Source organism: Schistocerca gregaria, chromosome 2 (genome assembly GCF_023897955.1).
Source record: "Schistocerca gregaria isolate iqSchGreg1 chromosome 2, iqSchGreg1.2, whole genome shotgun sequence".
Lineage (NCBI taxonomy): Eukaryota > Metazoa > Arthropoda > Insecta > Orthoptera > Acrididae > Schistocerca > Schistocerca gregaria.
Window position 1 is genome coordinate 995,697,815 of NC_064921.1, and position 22,193 is coordinate 995,720,007.

At 41.5% G+C, this 22,193-nt stretch overlaps 1 protein-coding gene across 2 annotated transcripts in view; it reads right to left on the minus strand.

The window, feature by feature from the left end:
* LOC126335497 (acetylcholinesterase-like) overlaps nt 1–21,720 on the minus strand; it is a 2,358,475-nt gene extending 2,336,755 nt beyond the window's left edge. Inside the window, exon 1 of one of the 2 annotated variants that reach the window (XM_049998832.1) lies at nt 21,521–21,720. The gene's annotated coding sequence lies outside the window, so the exon portion shown is untranslated. The remainder of the gene's footprint in view (nt 1–21,520) is intronic. The other variant, XM_049998833.1, reaches the window with a different exon arrangement.
* Nucleotides 21,721–22,193: the final 473 nt, after the last annotated feature.

A 22,193-nucleotide genomic window follows, 5' to 3' on the forward strand; every position in this document is an offset into this window, starting at 1 on the left:
CCAGGTAGGTATTTCACAATATATATAAATGACCTAGTAGATAGTGTCGGAAGTTCCACGCGGCTTTCGCGGATGATGCTGTAGTATACAGAGAAGTTGCAGCATTAAAAAATTGCAGCGAAATGCAGGAATATTAGCAGCGGATAGGCACTTGGTACAGGGAGTGGTAACTGACCCTTAACGTAGACAAATGTAATGTATTGCGATTACCTGGAAAGAAGGATCCTTTATTGTATGATTATATGATAGCGGAACAAACACTGGTGGCAGTTACTTCTGTAAAATATCTGGGAGTATGCTTACGGAACGATTTGACGTGGAATGATCATATAAAATTAATTGTTGGTAAGTCGGGTTCCAGGTTGAGATTCATTAGCAGAGTCCTTAGAAAATGTAGTCCATCGACAAAGGAGGTGGCTTACAAAACACTCGTTCGACCTATACTTGAGTATTTAATGTATTGCGAATACGTGGAAAGAAGAATCATTTATTGTATGATCATATGATAGCGGAACAAACACTGGTGGCAGTTACTTCTGTAAAATATCTGGGAGTATGCTTACGGAACGATTTGACGTGGAATGATCATATAAAATTAATTGTTGGTAAGTCGGGTGCCAGGTTGAGATTCATTAGCAGAGTCCTTAGAAAATGTAGTCCATCGACAAAGGAGGTTGCTTACAAAACACTCGTTCGACCTATACTTGAGTATTTAATGTATTGCGAATACATGGAAAGAAGGATCCTTTATTGTATGATTATATGATACCAGAACAAACACTGGTGGCAGTTACTTCTGTAAAATATCTGGGAGTATGCTTACGGAACGATTTGACGTGGAATGATCAAATAAAATTAATTGTTGGTAAGTCGGGTGCCAGGTTGAGATTCATTAGCAGAGTCCTTAGAAAATGTAGTCCATCGACAAAGGAGGTTGCTTACAAAACACTCGTTCAACCTATACTTGAGTATTGCTCATCAACGTGAGATCCGTACCAGGTCAGATTCGCAGAGGAAATAGAGAAGATCCAAAGAAGAGCGGCGCGTTTCGTCACAGGGTTATTTGGAAAGCGTGATAGCGTTACGGAGATGTTTAGCAAACTCAAGTGGCAGACACTGCAAGAGAGGCACTGGAGAGCTTGCTGTCCAGGTGTCGAGAGGGTGCGTTTCTGGATGAGGTATCGAATATATTGCTCCTCCCTACTTATACCGCTCGAGGAGATTACGAATGTAAAATCAGAGAGATTCGAGCGCTCACGGAGGCTTTCCGGCAATCGTTCTTCCTGCGAACCATATGCGACTGGAACAAGAAAGAGGGGTCATGACTGTGGCACGTAAAGTGCCGCCCGCCACACACCGTTGGGAGGCTTGCGGAGTATAAATGTAGATGTAGATGTGAAAGTATGACGCTATAAGTAGGCAGAACTACTGTCGTGTGGAATGAGAAGGATCGCCAAACATATGATAGCGGTGGTTCTGGCACGTGTATTAGGATGTGGTCACAAGTTGCAACACGTGTGCAGTAGGCTCTCCTGACACAGTAATAGGCTGTGTCCATAACACGGCATCGTCGGTAGTTGCTTCCAGCGTACCCGTTGTTATCAGAGCGATATGCCGACGTATGTTACCCTTCAGATCAAAAAAGAGTCCAGATACGTCCTTGCCGGATACAGTCATTCAGATGTCGCCCCACCCATACGTCACATGGGCGTAAATCGGGGATCTGGAAGACCACGCTTCTTGAAATTACCTAGAAATGATGCGCTCGTTTCCGAAGGTTTCTCGAAGCATTCTTTGACTTGGTAAGCCGGCCCTTCTTGCATGAAAAATGGCTCTGACCGCTATAGCACTTAACTTCTGAGGTCATCAGTCCCGTAAAACTTAGAACTCCTTTAACCTAACTAACCTAAGGACATCACACACATCCATGCCCGAGGTGGGATTGGGACCTGCGACGGTAGCTGTCGCGCCTCTCCAGACTGAAACGCCTAGAACCGCTCGGCCACAACGGCCGGTTCCTTCATGCATGGAAATAATGGTGAGAAGAGAGCTGCATTTTCGCAACGATGGAATTAGGTTTTGCACAAGCAGGTGTTTATAACTTGGAGATGTCGCTGTACAGCTAAAAGGCCGGCAAGGTGTTATCTCCTCGAACAGAAACGGACCGAGAATGAAGCAGCTGGATGGAGTGGAAATTCCTGCACAGCTTGTTGTGGAGCAGAACCCTATATCTCTATATTCTAACGTTTTACGAATTGTAGGCACCTTGTAGATTGGAAAGTATCTCGTCCGTCCGAAGGATATTTCCTGGCCACATGTCTATTTCCATAAGGGCAAAAAAAAAAAAAAAAAAAAAATGTTGGGGGGGGGGGGGGGGGGGCAAATTCACGACGCTGTATAATATCTTGGGGGCTTCATTTTGTGCACATCCTGAATCTTGTGGAGGTATCACTGTTAAATGAGCTGCAAAATCTTTTGAACTATTGATCATGGGACCGACAATTCATGTGACACCGCTTTAGCAGTGGCTACAGAAGTTCAGGTATGTACTGTACGGTCGGCTGTAGCTTCAGCAGCTTCCTCACTAACAGCAGCCAAGGAAATTTGCCTCGTAGTTCTGCCTGCTGCATCAACTAATTTAATTATTTCTTCAGATTTTTTGATGATATTTCTTCGCCCGTTTATTTTATGGGGCCTCTTCGCAGCTGTTTCACTCGGTGATATTTCAGCAATGCAGCCGACCTACTGCTGTAGTTCTGCTAAAACATCTTTACCAGCAGTGATCGGTCTTATTGTATTTCATACGGAAAACTTTAATTTTCTTAACACTTTACACCAAGAGTGACTTCACGATACAAATTAACACCCGCCGCCAAGCGATAAAAACCATACTGATGTTAAAACAGTTAACATTTCACGTTCTGATTGCTTACAGCGTTATATTTTCACCTGGGGAACTATTATTTTTTCAGCATACCCTTCGAGTGCCCCCGTTAATGACCGCAAATGCGACGTATTTAGCCTGCACTGCCGCACTCACTTGTTTAAGTGCAATCATTACCATCCGGCAATTATCATATATGATCCGTGGTGTCCCGTGGGTCGTACAGAGTAATTGCGTTTCGTTTTACTTCTTACCGTCATTTATTTTCGTATATGCACTACTGGCCATTAAAACTGCTACACCAAGAAGAATTGAAGATGATAAATGGGTATTCATTGGACAAATATATCATGCTAGAACTGACATGTGATTATATTTTCACGCAATTTGGGTGCATAGATCCAGAGAAATCAATACCCAGAACAACCACCTCTGGCCGTAATAAAGATCTTGATACGCCTGGGCATTGAGTCAAACAGAGCTTGGATGGCGTGTACAGGTACAGCTGCCCATGCAGCTTCAACACGATACCACAGTTCATCAAGAGTAGTGACTGGCGTATTGTGACGAGCCACTTGCTCGGTCATCATTGACGAGACGTTTTCAGTTGGTCAGAGATCTGGAGCATGTGCTGGCCAGCGCAGTAGTCGAACGTTTTATGTATCCAGAAAAGCGCGTATAGGACATGCAACATGCGGTCGTGCATTATCCTGCTGAAATGTAAGGTTTCACAGGGATCGAATGAAGGGTAGAGCCACGGGTCGTTTTACATCTGAAATGCAACGTCCACTGTTCAAAGTGCCGTCAATGCAAACAAGAGGTGACCGAGACGTGTAACCAATGGCACTCCATACCATCACTCCGGGTGATTCGCCAGTATGGCGATGACGAATACACGCTTCCAATGTGCGTTCACAGCGATGTCGCCAAACACGGATGCGACCATCATGATGCTGTAAACAGAACCTGAAATAACGCGTTGCCATTCGTGCATCCAGGATCGTCGTTCAGTACACCATCGCAGGCGTTCCTGTCTGCTAGTGATACGACGCCGTTGGGATCCAGCACGGCGTTCCGTATTACCCTCCTGAACACACCGGTTTCTTATTTAGCTAACAGTCATTGGATCTCGACCAACGCGAGCAGCAATGTCGCGATACGATAAACCGCAATCGCGATAGGCTACAGTCCGAGCTTTATCAAAGTCGGTAACGTGATGGTACGCATTTCTCCTCCTTACAGGAGGCATCACAACAACGTTTCACCAGGCAACGCCGATCAACTGCTGTTTGTGTATGAGAAATCCGTTGGAAACTTTCCTCATGTCAACACGTTGTAGATATCGCCACTGGTGCCAATCTTGTGTGAATGCTCTGAAAAGGTAATCATTTGCGTATCACAGCATCGTCTTCCTGTCGGTTTAAATTTCGCGTTTGTACCACGTCATCTTCGTGGTGTAGCAATTTTACTGGCCAGTAGTGTATATTGCATTACGAGTATCTCCTTAACCGTAACATAGTCGATAGTTTGCGTTGTTTGCCTTGTTTGGAGACAAACTGATTTTACTCACTCATAGTACTTGCTGTTGGAAAATGTAGTGCCAACTTTATTGTTCTCCACTGAGCTTGCATTCAATTCTGATCGATGCTCCTGTTTGGTTGTACATTAATGGTAGTAACCAGCAGTACTGCCGTCCTTACTGCTGAAGAAACCGCCGATATGCACATCGTGTACGCGTTCACCCAGTGTAGTGTACGTTAATAGTAATTCAAAGCAATATCTGGAGCTTTACTCTTGTAGAGTCGGTAGATATGAATCTAGTGGATTGGTTCACAGAAAGAGCAGATACTGTCTAATGCAGAAGTTTTAGTACATTCTCCGAAGTTGTACCTACTTGTGACGCAACACCATGACAGAGTTCCCTTCCAAGCTCTTCAAGGAACTATGTCGACACCATGATGGATGCTGTCTGTCACTCGTTATCGGTCGTTAGGGGTCAATCTGGAAACGTCTCCTATTAATGTTTCAAGCGAAAGTGTTAGGCTTGTAAATTAGCTTATGATTCCGATCCCTACCAACAAAATCTTATGAGCTCTCGTCTCGTGGAATCGGTAGCTACTCAGCGTACAGATAGTGCTGTTGTCTGCACACTGTATCTCTAGGGTATACCCTGCATCTTTTCTTACAATAGCTCGAGAAATCTACAATCAATATACCTTCTGCCTGAGATAAAGAGCTAAAAAAACGAATATTCCCTATTAAACGGCGATTCACTGAAATTTAAAAATGTAGAACTTTAAATGTCTTCTTTCGTTGTCCACAGACAGTGAGTAATAATAAACTTGATACAGAACTTGAAAAAGCAGAGATTTTAGTAGTTCAAGCTGGTTCTAATGGCTCTGAGAACTATGGAACTTAACACCTGTGGTCACCAGTCACCTAGAATTAGAACTACTAAAACCAAACTAACCTAAGGACATCACACACATCCATGCCCGAGGCAGGATTCGAACCTGTGACCGTAGTGGTCACGCGGTCCCTGACTGAAACGCCTAGAACCGCACGGCCACAACGGCCGGCGATTTTAGTAGTAATCTGTCATCTCCGTTATGGGCATGTGGAAGGTTTACTAACTTGTATGTATGGTAACGAAAAAAGAAAGTGTCCTGTTAACTTCATCACACGCTGGGAATATACATGAAACTGTATATACATGAAACTTTATATACCGTATATACTTAAGTGCTGGCTGTCAGTCACTGCTTTAGTTCGATATGGGAACGTGGGCAAATAATGTCGGCTCCACACAAGATGCGTCATATGCAGTGTAATTCATCCTGTCGAATCCTGCGCTTCAGCTGTTTCTTTTTGTGCTCACTGTAGGAGGACAGTACCCGTTCACGGGTCGGTCCTGCCAAGAATAACAGCATAGAGCTCAAGACCTATCTACGTTTAATAGCACTGACTAGGGATACGTTAATCATTTCTACGTGTCCGCCTCCAATGGACAAACACATTTCTTGTCTACGCCGGTCATTATTGCTCAGACAAACTACAGTACTATGATTTCGAAGGCACACAGTGTTTCTCGCCGCTGCCAGCCACTAGTATACGCGACGATGAGCGTGGGTACAGGAACAGAACTCAGAATGTGCTTGTGCCGCTAAAAGACAAACGTCGCTCACCGACCTTACTGAAGGCTGGCGTAAGTAAGCAGATACCGAAACTTATATGATTCGTCTCTGTAGAGAAATCGGCTCTGTTCCACGCCACAACAGCCACAGTTATGAATCGGCATCCCTACGTCTGGTGCCTACAGGTTACTGCCTTCGCAAGCACCAAATGAAAGACAGCCTCAGTTGCGCAACACCATCGAAAAGCGTCAAACCACATCAAATAATATTCAAAGCCGAATATCTCGATAAATCTTAACTACGTTCCCAGGTTATTCTAAGCGAAGAAACAGCAACACATTTAAAGCTCTAATAAAAATGAGTTACTGCTCAGGACAGGTCATCGTCGGCAATGGTAAACGTGACAAAAGGGACATGCGTCAGTACTTCACCGGAGCATATAGTTTAGTTCAAGCTTTAAACGACAGTTCAGTTAAAATGTTATCGAAGATTTCGATCACACCATCATTTGGTTCTGTGAGTACAAGCCTCTTCAAATCGTGGACTGACCTTCGTCCTATGTTTCTGACCGAGACACAGCACAATCTTCTATCACAATCTCGCGACTGACACTCTCTACGCACGTAACAACTCGTCATTCTCGGTTTACAGCCACGTTAACAGGCCATGGAAAAGTGAAAGCCTACCTTAAAGCGTCTAGAATAACCCACTGCTCACTGTGTATGGAGGATATCCAACTGCTGACCGTCTGCTATTAAACTGGAACAATTTATCAAAATACGAAAGCAACATCTGAAAAAGGAATAAGGTGCCCGAACAGTAAACCAGATTAGTTCATCAACCCACAAAACTTTTTAAAACCGTTTATGGTTTAATAAACTCTCTGTTCTCTGACTTTACCTATATCTTCATGCACACCTTGAAGAAGGTGGATGCATGCTACAAAGCTTTAGTGTTTGTAATAAAAACCAAAAAAATCGTTGTCAAAATTATTGGACAGTAAAGCATAAGATTAGGATACATATCCGTAGTCTAAAGTTCATTTTAATTGCAAATAACCTACAACAAATCTCGGCACATGTGCATATATAGGTGTTAGTCAAGTAAATTAATATGAGTTGATATACACCAATTTTGTACCCGAAGTGGAGGACACATGATGAGTTGCACTATCTTGATCAATCTAAAACTCCAAAGATAACAATGTAAGCTAAACTGAAAAATTGTCGCAGTACAATGTGATAGACCACGATAAGTAAAGAATAACAACAAAACCGTCTATATGTTGTCTCGGCGGAGTTTTGAGTCCTCCCTCGCTCATGGGTGTGTGTGTTTGTCGGTAGGATAATTTAGGTTAAGTAGTGTGTAAGCTTAGGGACTGATGACCTTAGCAGTTAAGTCCCATAACTTTTCACACACATTTGAACATTTTTTTGAAAACCGTCTGTAACTGATGCACATATTCTAAATGAACATCTTTCCACAATTAGTCCTCTTTAACAATTCTATCGCTTCGCAGATAACAGTACCTAACCTTTGCTCAGATTTTTTTATGTGGTTCATGAATGACTTATTTCAGGAGTATTATTTGAAAACCTTTCGCATTAGAAACTATGAACTGTGTAATATTTTGTCGGTGTAACGAAAATTCTGAAGAACGATTATCGGACTGCCCAAAAATCACAACCTCAGTAACGATACGAATCCTCAAAAAAGCACTGTGAGATCTCGACAAGTTGAACCTGTGAGACTGACCACTACATACACTCCATACTCTCGTTCAATTTCATGTGTTGCTGTAGAGATACCACCGAGAGATAATCCAGGGAGTGGTTTCCAGGTTAGTTCCCTGTTACACAAATTAAAAATACGTAACTAACTAAATATTGTCCCATGCCTTACACTGCTGCGATAGCCTTACCGGCAACAGCACTATCCACTAAAGGAAATCGATCGGACTTGGTTCCTGGTGCCAGAAACAGATATAAAGTCTTAAGAAGTTTCGTACTGTAGTACAATAGACAATATTTCGGAACGTATCACAGTCTGCAGTAGGTACTCGTACCGATGTGTTACAATAAGATCCGGTCATTAAACAAAGATGATATCTAAATGGCTATAATATTATATGGGTACACTGTAGAGAAACGAGTAGTCACTGACAACCAGTATGGTACAAGGCTAATGTTAAAACGTTCTCGCGGTAAGCAACTTATTAAGGCAAATGGAACTACGTTAAGTGCTTTGTTGTTGTTAGAGTTTTGTCCAGCTAGTTACTCTTGTGTTTTGCGAGTGTCAGGTTTCGAGAGTCGACCGAGAAAGCCTACTCTGCGGAGCAGAATAAACATTTCATTCCCATAATTGGAACGTAAATTAGGTGCTGTTGTAACTTACAGTCTACAGTGCTAAAATATATGGTTTTTCACTAAGCAGTACTCGGTTTTCAGATGTGTCGCAAAACGAGAGCTTGTGCTTTCTAAATACGCAGAATGTGTGGCAGGATGATAATAACTGCAAAGATATTGACGTATTAAGCCGAAAGCGATGACTAAATGACCCATCTAGTTTCCATCTCCAAGCTCACTGTCACGACTTGTCATCTGAATTTTTTGTTTCGGTGATCTGTGACAGTTGGCAAAGTGCCGGCAATGAGCAAAGGATGTTGGATGGGCGTTAAACAAATTTCGAAAATGATGAACCGTGACTAACAGCTTTCCTCACGATATCAAAAGATTCGTGTTATATGACGGAAAGCGACAGCTAAGAGCGACTTTCAGGAAGTAATATGTCTCCCGCAAGAAGGGAATATCTTTCTACGACAATATGTCTACAAAAAATAGATATACGTTGGGAGCTTTTGTGCAAAAACAGCCATGAGCCCTAATACACTGGGAGGGACGTAACCTGTTGGCTCCTATAACCGTTTAATACTTTTGGTGAATCGTTAACGGCGGATTGTTCCACCTAATCTGTCAGGGGAAAATTGCCTTTTACAGACTGCGGTTTATTTCGAAACTTCTAAGAAATCTCACAATTTTTATGGGTACAGTGTTACAACGGGGAAAGCGTGAAAATATTAGATAAATGAGTAGGTGGATAGAATACTAACGTTAACGTGATGTAGAGCACGGAGTGGTTTTAGTGCAGTCTGCTTGAGGGGTCGTGTTATATGGATTTAGTTGCTATTCTACCCAATCGGTTCATTTCACGTGGCAGCTTAACGAACACTCGCTAGAATTTTATTTCCCAAGTCTTTGCAATCGAATAAGGATGACATGAATGTATAAGTTCATGTTCTCGTATCTGGAAGTGCAACATTTTTATGTATCACTAAAAGTTACCGAGCGAGGTGGCGCAGTGGTTAGCACACTTGACTCGCGTTCGGGAGGACGACGGTTCAATCCCGTCTCCGGCCATCCTGATTTAGGTTTTCCGTGATTTCCCTAAATCGTTTCAGGCAAATGCCGGGATGGTTCCTTTGAAAGGGCACGGCCGATTTCCTTCCCAATCCTTCCCTAACCCGAGCTTGCGCTCCGTCTCTAATGACCTCGTTGTCGACGGGACGTTAAACACTAACAACCACCACTAAAAGTTGGTTGGTTGGTTGATTCTGGGGAGGGGTCCAAACAGCGTGGTCGTCGGAAGGAAGGATGGGGAAGGAAGTCGGCTGTGTCCTTTGAAAGGCACCATCGTGACATTTGCCTGAACGATTTAAGAAAATCACGGAACACGTATCAGGATAGCCGGATGTGGGTATGAACCATCGTCCTTTCGAACGCGGATACAGTTTGCTAATCACTGCGTCACCTCGCTCGGTCCAGTATAAGTCTAGGAAAAGGTTCTTGTACATGATTTGTTCAACTTTGGGACTCAGCAGTTGGTCTTCAGCGTCTGATATGTAGGGAAAAATTTTACAACCTAAGACTGCCTCACCTATTCATTTATTAAGGTAATGCCTCTCACTTTAGTGGTGACCCCTACTCAAGCGAAGAAATACGAGGGGCCCTCAGTAATTAAGGCAAGACATTCTTTTCCTCTGCCCGTTTTCGCTGAAGAAAGGCGAAATTTATTTTGGGATATCGTAGAGTACACGCTGTACGTCCTTGTAGGTCCACGAATTTCCGATAGGTGACGGCGCTATAGGTCGCTTTCAAAATGCCGTCTGTGAGGAAGATGCGTACCAAGCAGAGAGCTGTCATTGAGCTTCCATTAGCGGAAAACCAGAGCACTGCAGATATTTACAGGCGTTTGCTGAATGTCTACGGAGACCTTCAGTGAGAAAAAACACGATGAGTCGTTGTGCGAGGCGTCCGTTATCGTAACAATATGGTAGCCCAGACCTGTCCGATACCCCGTGTACCGTGTAACCGCAAAGAGCTGTGATTCCTGGAAGATACGCATCACAATCAAACGCCTCTCCGCACAAATGAACGTCTCTGTTGGTAGTGGTAATACACTCGTCCATCAGCTGGCATACTCAAAGGCATGTATCTGCTTAGTTCCTCTTAAAGAGCAATGAAGGAACACAGGTGCGATTGTTTGCGTGGTCCAAGGTTGATCGTGGTTATTGTCGAACATCGTCTGAGGCATTCCGCCTCTGGTAGCTGAGTGGTCAGCGCGACGGAATGTAATACCTAACGGTTCGGGTTCGATTCCCGGCTGGGTCGGAGATTTTCTCCGCTCAGGGACTGGGTGTTGTGTTGTCCTTATCATCATCATATCATCCACATCGACACGCAAGTCGCCGAAGTGGCGTCAACTCCAAAGACTTGCACCAGGCGAACGCTCTACCCGATGGGAGGACCTAGCCACGCGGCATTTCCATTTCCATCGTCAGAGGCGATGGAACGAGGCTCATCACTTCGACTCGGAAACAAAACGGCAGCCCATGCAGTGGCGCGACGCCACCTCTTCTCCGAAGGAAGAGTTCAGGTGCCAAGTGGAGAAATCGGAACGTTTCTTCTATTTGAGTTCTGCTGATTGGTGACAGCAGAAACATTTGCGACGTCTGTGGCTATATGCCAGTGGACAGAGACCGACAGGAAACTGGTTTTCTCGTTTTAAGAAGGATCGTTTTGACATTAGCGACTTTCCTCGTTTTGGAAGACTTTTGGTGTTGGATAAATGATGCATACCTGTGTACTACACGAGTTCGAGATGTCATTAACTTTGATCATTCTACCCATCGTGAGACATCTGATGTAGTTGGAGGTTTAAAAAGTCGGATGCGTGAGTACGGCATGCTCTAAGCCAAAATCACAAAAATCAGAGGACAGCTATGCCTCTTTGACTGCTCGTCATCAATTGGCTCTTGGACGTTGCCGACCATTCTTACCCTGTACGGTTACTGGTGTCGAGAAATGGTATCTTTGTGCTAACACATAGAAACGAAAGGAATGTTTGAGCCCAAAAATGGTAGCAATTCCAATCCGGGTGCATCCACAAAAGATAATGTTATGCATCTGGTGGAGCAGTGACGGTACTTCGTACTACGAATTCTTTCACCGAGGTTTTAACCATAACTGCTGGCATTTATTGTCAACAACGGAGACATCCTGCTGACGCAGTCCAAGAACAACGACCAGGAAGACTGCGTAAAGTGATGGTACTCCGCGATAACGCCCGCCCGCACTCTGCTAGACTGACAAAAACAGTATACTGCGTACCTACCTTATTCACTGATCTTGCACCCTCAGATTTTCACCTTTTCCGCTCTCTATATAACAACGTTCAGGGAACTTCTTTTCGGGATGAGAATACGCTCCAAACATTGCTCGTCGCGTTATTTGCCTCTAAATCACGTCATTTCTACAGTTGTGGAATCGAACAGCTGCCCGAGCGTTGACAGACTGTTATAAATAGTGAAGGAGAATCTACTATTGATGACTAAATTCTGTGTTTTGTATATCTATTGTGTTTATGAAACTTACGAGATAACGCTACCAACTTGTGCACCTACCCAATATATAAAAACTGTTTACACAAGTCAGTCACAGAAAAAAATTGTAAAGTAATTTTTAATTTCATTTGATGGTAAACCCGACATAATTCGTATTATTACGGTTTTTATGTGAACTGGGCTGTGATGTATACGCAAGCTGTGCCCGTTATCATTAATTACCACCGCATTCATAAACAACCCTTATTAGAGGTACCATTAGATGGAGCTTCCTTCATACTAATGAGTGGAAAATGAATTACGTGGTTTTAGTTCTTCTCTGCGAAGGCGGTACGTAAAAAAGGTTTATGTATATTTCTGACTTTATTTTTCTATTCCTGAAGCGGCTCTTAACTTCTGTCATTACTTTCACTAAGAGGTAATTGGGACATAGTGATTAACGTATAGCTATAATGACAATATGTACCGGTTTGTTGTTCTCTAGTATGGCACTCCCTATATGAATTGCACCGAAGTCAGTTTTATTTATTTAGAACAAATGATTGAGCCCTCTTTGATGTTAATGTCGTCCTGATTTTTCACTGTACAGCTTTGTAACTACAATAAGTGATTATCTCTTCATATAAGCAACACTTATATTTTTCATTAGTCTGTGAATACTACATATAACTTTCAGTTTATTTTACTTCTAGTCCTCTAGTGACGAAGCTTGTAATAAGTTAAATAGGTTGAAAAATAAAGCTGCAAATGTACAGCCGAAGACTGGGCAAGATTTATGTCTAACAGCTGATGGCTGAAAGCAGTTACTTTTGTAGAGTTCTTATAATATATAATATCCCACAATTCAAAATATCTTTCCCCACTACACCTTGAAGAACAGGTATTGACCTAAAATGCTCAGAAACTGAATTATTTTGAAGTAGTTAAGATTTTCTGCTAGTAAAAGTTTTGAAAAATTATTATTTGGCAGAATTGCTGTACGTCATTTCATTATAGAAACTTCAAATCTCGGTCAAACAACATACCGATCGTCAGGTATCAGAAAATACATTAATTACTGATTCGTAAAATAGTTTTTATTTTATGTAGATACCAGTTATACAGTACCTACACCACAATTATAAACCTATCAATTCAGTTTTTTTTCCTCCATTTTAAAATTTTGGTGTAGTTAATGCATCTAAGACACTAATGATCTTGTATGGATGCACAACATACAATTCCTTCTGTTCTTAATGCGTAAGAGTGGTCTGTTGCTTGACTGAAACTATTAGCTTTAGTAAATTTTGACATACAGAAATTTTGGCATGTTAAGATTTAAAAAGAAGTCAATCACAAGAATTTGTTAGAGGAGATTTTCGAAGAAATCTTATTACTATACTCGTCCGTGGTTGAGGTTACACCACCGATTTCGCTTGTTGATATCTGGGCAATGCGAAACGATACGGAAAGGGAGAGATCAGATAGGAGTAATATCATATTCAGTTACAGTGTAGCACAACCATTAATTGGGTTATTGAGCTTCACCATGAGCTAATTCCTTTTCTATCTCCTTTCGTTGCCCGCGTGTTTGTAATTACGCATCACAAAAATTTCCAGTAGACACAGATACTTCGAAACCAATAATGAATGTTTAATACCAATTAATAAATGTTTGCATTTAATTCTTTCATGAAATATTAATTAAAACTGATTTTCGAGAATAAACCTTTCAATTCTGTGTTTCGTTGAGGAGTCGGATAAATGTGCGGACGTCGACCTGCGTCGTTTCTGAAAGCATCTGGAAGATTACTTATTATTCTAAAGCCTTTCATAAACTTTGAGCGAGAATTAAATGCAAACCCGGTGAACCTTGTATAGAAGGAGAGATCAACAGCCGAGATAAAGCGGGCATACCCTTTAAGAGGACAGAGCGGCACACAGCTTTGGCAAAGAGAGAGCGCGGCGCGGTCGGCGGGGCCACCACAGCTGTGGTAGATAAGCATCTTCATTAGCGAGAGGGCGGCCGCCCGCGGCGCCGCAGGGCGCATGCGCCGCACAGCGCAAGGACCGACAGGCGCCTGAAGATGCCGCTACAGGGTTGAAACCACACCAAGCACATTGCGGCGCTCGCGCGTCCACATGTAATACTAAACGAAAGCTGTACTGCAACTAGTAAAAATTGTATATCGCCGCATCTCAAACATTGTTGCTGTTGCTGTTGTTGTTGTTGTTGTCTTCAGTCCTGAGACTGGTTTGATGCAGCTCTCCATGCTACTCTATTCTGTGCAAGCTTCTTCATCTCCCAGTACTTACTGCAACCTCCATCCTTCTGAATCTGCTTAGTGTATTCATCTCTTGGTCTCCCTCTACGATTTTTACCCTTCACGCTGCCCTCCAATGCTGTAATCCCTTGATGCCTCAGAACATGCCCTACCAACCGCTCCTTTCTTCTTGTGAAGTTGTGCCACAAACTCCTCTTCTTCTCAATTCTATTCAATACCTCCTGATTAGTGACGTGATGTAACCATCAAATTTTCAGCATTCTTCTGTAGCACCACATTTCAGAAGCTTCTATTCTCTTCTTGTGCAAACTATTTGTCGTCCATGTTTCACTTCCATACATGGCTACACTCTATACAAATACTTTCAGAAACGACAAGCTGACACTTATATTTATACTCGATGTTAACAAATTTCTCTTCTTCATAAACGCTTTCCTTGCCATTGTCAGTCTACATTTTATGTCCTCTCTACTTCGACCATCATCAGTTATTTTGCTCCCCCAATAGCAAAACTCCTTTACTACTTTAAGTGTCTCATTTCCTAATCTAATTCCCTCAGCACCACCTGACTTAATTCGACTACCTTCCATTATCCTCGTTTTGCATTTGTTGATGTTCATCTTATATCCTCCTTTGAAGACACGGTCCATTCCGTTCAGCTGCTCTTCCAAGTCTTTTCCTGTCCCTGACAGAATTACAATGTCATCGGCGAACCTGAACATTTTTATTTTTTCATGGATTTTAATACCTACTCCAAATTTTTCTTTTGTCTCCTTTACTGGTCTCTCAATATACAGATTTAATAACATTGGGGACAGGCTACAACCCTGTCTCACACCCTTCCCAACCGCTGCTTCCCTTTCATGCCCCTCGACTCTTATAAATGCCATCTGGTTTCTGTAGAAATTGTAAATAGCCTTTCGCTCCCTGTATTTTACATCTGCCATCTTAAGAATTTGAAAGAGAGTTTTACAGTCAACATTGTCATAGACTTTAATTCGTCTTCAGGTGCACTTTAGATCGCACAAAATTCTACGTTGTAGAGAAAAGCACCCTGATAACAAGAAAGTACGAGAGGGGATGTCGAACTGACGCTACGGACTTACGGCTATGTAAGGCTAGACCAAAAGCAACGAGTGAGCGGAAGTTTATACTGTAAACTAATCTGTTTAACACCACGGCAATCATTCGCAACAACAGAAATTTTTGGGAGGGTGCGTCAGTCATTTTTCCAATGATATCAACATTGAAATAGCAGTCAGTCTTGGTTCCACATTTTATTAAAATTTAAATCGTTGTGAATGATAACCGTTTTGGATTATATCTAGATAATGTGACCTTGACTCATTAGGAGGTGATAAGAAAATATGAGAACCTTCTGACATTCGTCAGCCCTCTGCTTGTCGTCTCTGCTTTTCACCTAGGGCGACATGGCCTAGTGATGATCTAGATGTGATAAACACCGGTTACCACTGAAAAGTTATTGTAATTTTGAATAAAAATTTGCTATGAATACCGATTAATATTTCAAATTAACTAACCCGCTCGCTGCTTTATCCAATAATGTTTTCAAAGAAACATTGATGCCAAAGTTGTTACGTGGGTGAAAGGACGTTTCGATCGTTTGCTATAAACAATGTTATTTAAGGAAGTTAAATTTTTGGTATGTTTTACCCATTGCCCTACATATTGACTATATTTCTTGCAACAACTGTTAATCGGTATTTCAAATATGAAAACAGTCTGGGATACACAATTATTTAATTTCGATCAAGCTTTTCGCCCCTTTCGGGCGTTATCAGATTTTACGAAAGTACCTAGACATAAATCCCATCCGTCACAGTCATAAAGTATGAGGGGTTAGCTGAAAGCACGCCATAGGAGCAAAGCACAGGCCAACGTTAGCGAATGTGTAAACAAGTTGTCGGCCGAGCAGAGTTGATACCGTGTTTACATTTTTGTAAGCGTGGTCCTATGCTGTGCTCCTATGGCGGTGTTTGCCACCTCTCATTATAACTCTGTGACGGATGGGATTTATATCAACTTCATTTGGCACAGTCAGGTGATGCCCCGAAGGGCAAGATGTATTATTGAAATTAAAGAACTTTACAATCTAGACCAGTTTTCAGTTTGGAATACTTCTAAACAGTTGCTGTACCAGCCCGCCGGAACGGAATGGAATTACTTTTAGTACATTCATGTTCTCCTTACAACAGCAAAGAGGCAAAAGGTTTTGCCACGAAAGGTACACTTATTCTTGCCTGATCATCGAAATTTTACAACACTGGGCACGATCAGTAGTTGGATGATTGACTACATTGCAATACCTGATGCCAAAAGACTCTTATTTTTCTGCCTATTGGTCGCTGCCGCCGTCTACAGATCATGTGTCGTAGTGATAGAGTAACATCCTGTAAAAGAACTATATGTTCAACTATCTGTTGACTGTCAAAAGCGTATGACAATGAACTTATATTTCCATTACGACGGGCTAGTCTGTAACTAAGACAAATAATCTGAAGATGGGCTACATTTCCCGAAATCGATAATTTTGAACTAAAAATCAACTGTGAAAAAACACGAAAATGAGCTTCTTTTCTATAATTATTGATCACTGGTAACTCCCTTGGAACGAGTATGTGTTGATTTGATACACCGGCTGCCGTTATAGTAACGCACAGGATTCATCGTAATTAATGGCGTAAGTACCTACAATTGGAAGTAAACCACACTAGAAGGAAAGAAGTGTACCATACACGAGATTTAAAATGTATGCTTTAAGAGCTATTAGCACTTCTTTATCTTCAATACTGTGAGACATATCTGTTCTACTAGACAAGTGTCCACACCTGCTACGGTATGCATTTCAGAGGCTACTATCACTAGACCATTATTTCTTGTTTTGATCCATTCTCCTTCCACACTAAATGTGAAAAACAGAGATCACATATTAGAAAGGATGTTTGTTTCACGGTATCGAAGATGAAGAAGTGTTCACAGTTCTTAAGTTATGCATTTTAGAGCCAGTGTTCACCAAAATTTTTGCTTATAGTATCGTGTAATTTCAAATGAATGCGTTTACGCCATTAAGTATAATATTCCTATGTGTCGTATATCTCTATGCAGCACTATTTCTGCAGTACAACTTATTGTCTTAACAAATTAATCGCTTTACTATACTCTTACAGTAGCCAACTTTTATACAGTAAAAATCGCAGAAAATTCTCTTCTAACGTAACCACCCACTGACAAGAATTTATGTTTTCCTTAGTTCTGGCTGTTGGGCTGGAATTTGTACGTGTAACTAATATAATCACCAATTGACACTTTTTAGCACAACAGGTATCATCTGAGACTAGTTTCAGCGCACACTGTTCCATGTCTTCGTCGCCAATTTGCTGTTTTCTTTTTATCACCCTATCCGCAGTGGTACATTTTAGACTTACGGTTGTCAGGAAAATTATTACCTGCTTTTCTTTGAGAAAGGGAACCCAGTAATGTTATTTTTCTCCATCCGTATGTTGTTGGTATTGATACGCTTGCTTTATTTTGTTTCGTTCCAAAAGTCAATAGAGAGATTGGAAATGGGTCATTAATCTTCCTAATGTACGAAACAGAATTATAAAATTTTGTTATGGTACCTCGCCACCAACTATATTCGCACTGACGACAGGAACGTATATCTGCAGAAGGACATCGAGAAACAGATTTTCATCATGGACTAGCAAATTTTTAGAGTTAGTCATTTACGGTCGTACAAAGATAACTTCATGCACGGAACTGACATTTATTGTTTAAAAAGAAATTAGTGTGCAGTTTATAAAAGAATTTTCTGCCCGCTAAGGTGCTCGCACAGTACGTCAGTTGGAACTGCCCAAGCTCATTTCATACCGTGACAAACCAACTTCTCGTTAGTTTCAGACAATGTTTATCGATCATATCATCAACTAATGATGAGAAGTGTGTGGTGTATTGAAATATTGACATATTTCAGTGATATCACTTGATACAATGTGCACGACTACAACAGCGTTTCTGGCATCAGATTTTTGTTTTAAAAATAGAGGAGTTTTCTTAAGTTTGAATTCCTGGTTTCACAAAAATAGTTCCACTGTTACATTACTGAACTGAGTAGCTATACCATTTCTTGGGATTCAAGAAAATGATCTGTAGACGCTTGCTTCTGGTGTGTTCGACTTCTTCCTTGTTTTCTTAAGGGTTACTAAGCTAACACTTCCGTCGTTCATTTCAATTACATCGAATGAGATGTACATGTTGTACCTGTAACAAGTCAGAAATTTTTAGATGTCAAGCTTCATTTCTTGTTATGGTATATTATGTACTATTTAATTGGTGAAAACCAATGCTCTTAGATCCTCCAAACTTCTGCTGAAGCTCCGCCACACACCGTCAGGTGGGTTTCGGAGTATGGATGTAGATGTAGATGACCTTTCAATAGTTTTCGAAACACGCTGAATGCTGTTTCGCAACTGTTGAAATAGGAACTTCAAGGAGAAGCTGTTGTAGAACTTCGTTTTTTTAGTTAAATGTTTCAGTAGGCTGGGAATTAGGCGGAGAGAATCTCCGTTTGGAAGATTTTGAAGAAGATTTCCAGTTCCGGCATTCGTCTAATAACCAAGCAGAACCTTCGCAAACAGTCGTCAGTAATATTTTAATTTAATTCCTGGAAGCTGTGGAGCATTGTTCCAAACGAGAACGTAGATCGTGTTTCCAACAATAAATTAAAATTTTTGTGTATGCGGTGTATGTGTCTGACGGAATTTGATATTGTTGTGTTACTTCGGAATCTTCTCCTTGTTATTCCAATTCACGTTTATGAAGTAAAACCTGAAAACTAAATGCATCGTAAAACATGTCTGGAACAGCGAACAAAGCTATCGAAGAACTCTCCAAATGTCATTATCTGTGACAAGAATTTTATACCAAATTAAGATGAATTCAGCATCCAGCATATCTCAGTTTACTACACTACTGTAAGCCACAAAAATTTTATTTGAAGTATGTTTGCTGTATGGGTGAACTTGATCAGATGTATGTTCGATAGCAGCCGAGCTTCGTGGGGAACTCTTCTTATATGAATATTTTTACTCCTGCAGGATGAGATTACAATATTTGCATTCGCCGTTTTCTTTTCACCATACTAGCAGGAAAGCAACAATCACGTTCACTGTTTATACTGTCTTTCAAAAGGTTCAGAGACACTGTTTTCTTTTTAAACTATACGTCAAGATGTAAAGTATGGTTCAATAGTGAATCTCCCATATGGAGTTTTTGTATAATCATGCACTAAAGTTGTTGGTGGAAATAAAGAGTTAATAGTGTTAAGAAAATGAAAGTAATGTTCAGAACATTTGCTGGAAGGAACTATAACATCATTTTCTAGTTGAACGCCGTACAATTATAATTTTTTGTCACACCCATCTCAATTGCACATCCTCACACAGCTCTGTCATCTGAGCATACCAAGCAATTCTCAGATGATATTTAGAAATGTTTGACGAAATTCTCTGACTTGAACTGCATAGATGCTCAGTTGAATTTATAGATGCTAGAATATCCATAATGGGACACTCCTCTACACCCAAAACTTTGTATGTTTTGTATATGGAAAGTGAAAGTCGACAGAGTGTATTTTTCGTTTCAGATGTATGTTCGTCAACTCCTTCCTGAAGATGACATCATACAAATAATATGCTTGCAATTTTGTTCATAATAATAATGGTCAGATTCTTACAAATATAACTAATTACTCAATGCTATCATTAACTGGAAATATTTCTAATACGCTAGAATGTAGCTGTCATTTCAGTTAGTGAATATGTCTTGCCTGATGATAAAGACTTGATCATAATAACCAGAATAAGTATACAAACACACACACACACACACACACACACACACACACACACACACATATATATATATATATATATATATATATATATATATATATATATATATTGTTTCAGCAAGCCACTGTTGACGGACAACGTGACACGCTATTACGCCAACATGCAGAGGCGTAAGTCCTCTACAAATCTGGGTTCATCACAGAAATATAAAGTCGCATAGAACTGCTACTTATGTACGATGACAACAAAGTTACCAGAATAAACATGTGTTTTTTAGTGTTATTTTACCGCAAATGACAGTAATATCCCAGTGATGAAGTATATCATTTACGAAATCGTCCGTATACTAGAAGGCAACTGTCAAGTTTGAATTATGAAAGCCTTTTAATGTGAAGCTTACATACACATAAGCACAACAGTATGTGAGAACAATTGAGAACGTCAGCCGTCGTTTTCTCGAGTACCGTGTGGCACTTAAAACGTAACTGATACTTCCAGTATTACGAATATGTATATTGAACAGTAGCGACACGAAAGTAGTGATACATTAAGCGGAAGTTTCTTGCATGTATTATACATCTTGGAAGGTAAACTGTATTTTATTTGAAATAATTTATTCCCATTACTTCTCAGGTTGACTGAAAGTACTAGGCACAATGAATGTAAAATCACGTTTAAATGACCAAAATTCGCTACAGAAAAAGAGGATCGACAGCTCATCTGGGACGTGAGGTAGCGTTTCATACAATCAGTGAGGCCGCAGGTACAGGCATAGCAACAAGACAACAGAAGGCTGCAAATTTTACAAAAGTTCACGATCATGTATTAATTCATTTTGCCTTCATATTGGATTTTGTAAGTTGAAATTACATCTATTATTATGACTTCATTATTAATTCTTTAATTCATTTGAAATATTATTATCATATTAATTACTGTAGCTACTAAAAGTAAGAAGGCTCCAATTCTCTTTAGTTCTTGACTTCCTGCTGCTCTTAGTATTCCTAGTCTAGTACGTTCTTGCACTTTGGTAAATCATTGTGATAATTTATAATATCAAGCAATTACAGCAGACAAAATGTGACCAGCCACGATCTACCATCTTGGGAGAACTGCCTAGTCCGTTAATAGTTAACCTTCGAGTGAAAGAATTTCGAAATGACAATAGGCGCAAAACACTGTCAGTGATTAGAAAAATATGAATGTGTATCCGTAGGACAAAGAGGAAAATTGATCAAATTTATGATCTAGTGAGTGATACTTTCTAATAAATTAAGAAATTCACCTAGAAAACTGCCATGTTTATTGTCACAAAACTAAAGTGGATCACATTCTGACCAACATGTATACCTTGGTTTTGTACATTAATTTATGGTAGAACGAGTGCCGTTACTATTTGCACTCTAGGATTCGCAATACAAGTATTTGCGTGTATTTGTAAACTGTGCGCACGATACGGCACTCACCGTTCCACGGCCGGTTAGGAGGCTGCCCGCAGCAGCAGCAAGTGTGCGCCGCCTTCAGCTGTCAGCCGTCGTGCCAGCGGCCCGCGTCTCAGCCAGACCAGGGATAGAGGCGCCGGGAGCGTGTCTGTTGGGCGGAGCGCCGGCTACGGCTATGCGGGTAGCGGCGTCGGCGGCGGCGGCGCTGTGTCGCGGCGCGGACTGCGTGGCCGGCCTCCCGCCGCAGCCGCCGCCGCGCCGCCAGCCCGACGCCGCCCGAGCGCCGCCTTCGGCTCTCTCCGGCAGCGCGCTCGCACTCCCCTCCACACCGGCGCTTCCGCCGCACGCTCCCACACCTCGGCTCTTCCTGTGCGTTACGAGTCGCGGGTTGGCCTATCGTGTAGGCGCTATCCTTGGCTCACAATACGCTTCACGCTGATTTACACCGGCCGCACTTTGATTTTTGCGGCACGCTAGAAAAAACTTCCCAATCGAAGGCGCGTCCTCGGGTGTGCTGCCCCTTAATAGACAGCTAAAAGAAATTTTCCACTACAAAGTTCAAAATTTCCTGATAACCACAAACCAGGTTGATAAAAAGAAAGTCCGCAGCTCGTGGTCATGCGGTAGCGTTCTCGCTTCCCACGCCCGGGTTCACGGATTCGATTCCCGGCGGGGATACGGATTTTCCTTGTCTCGT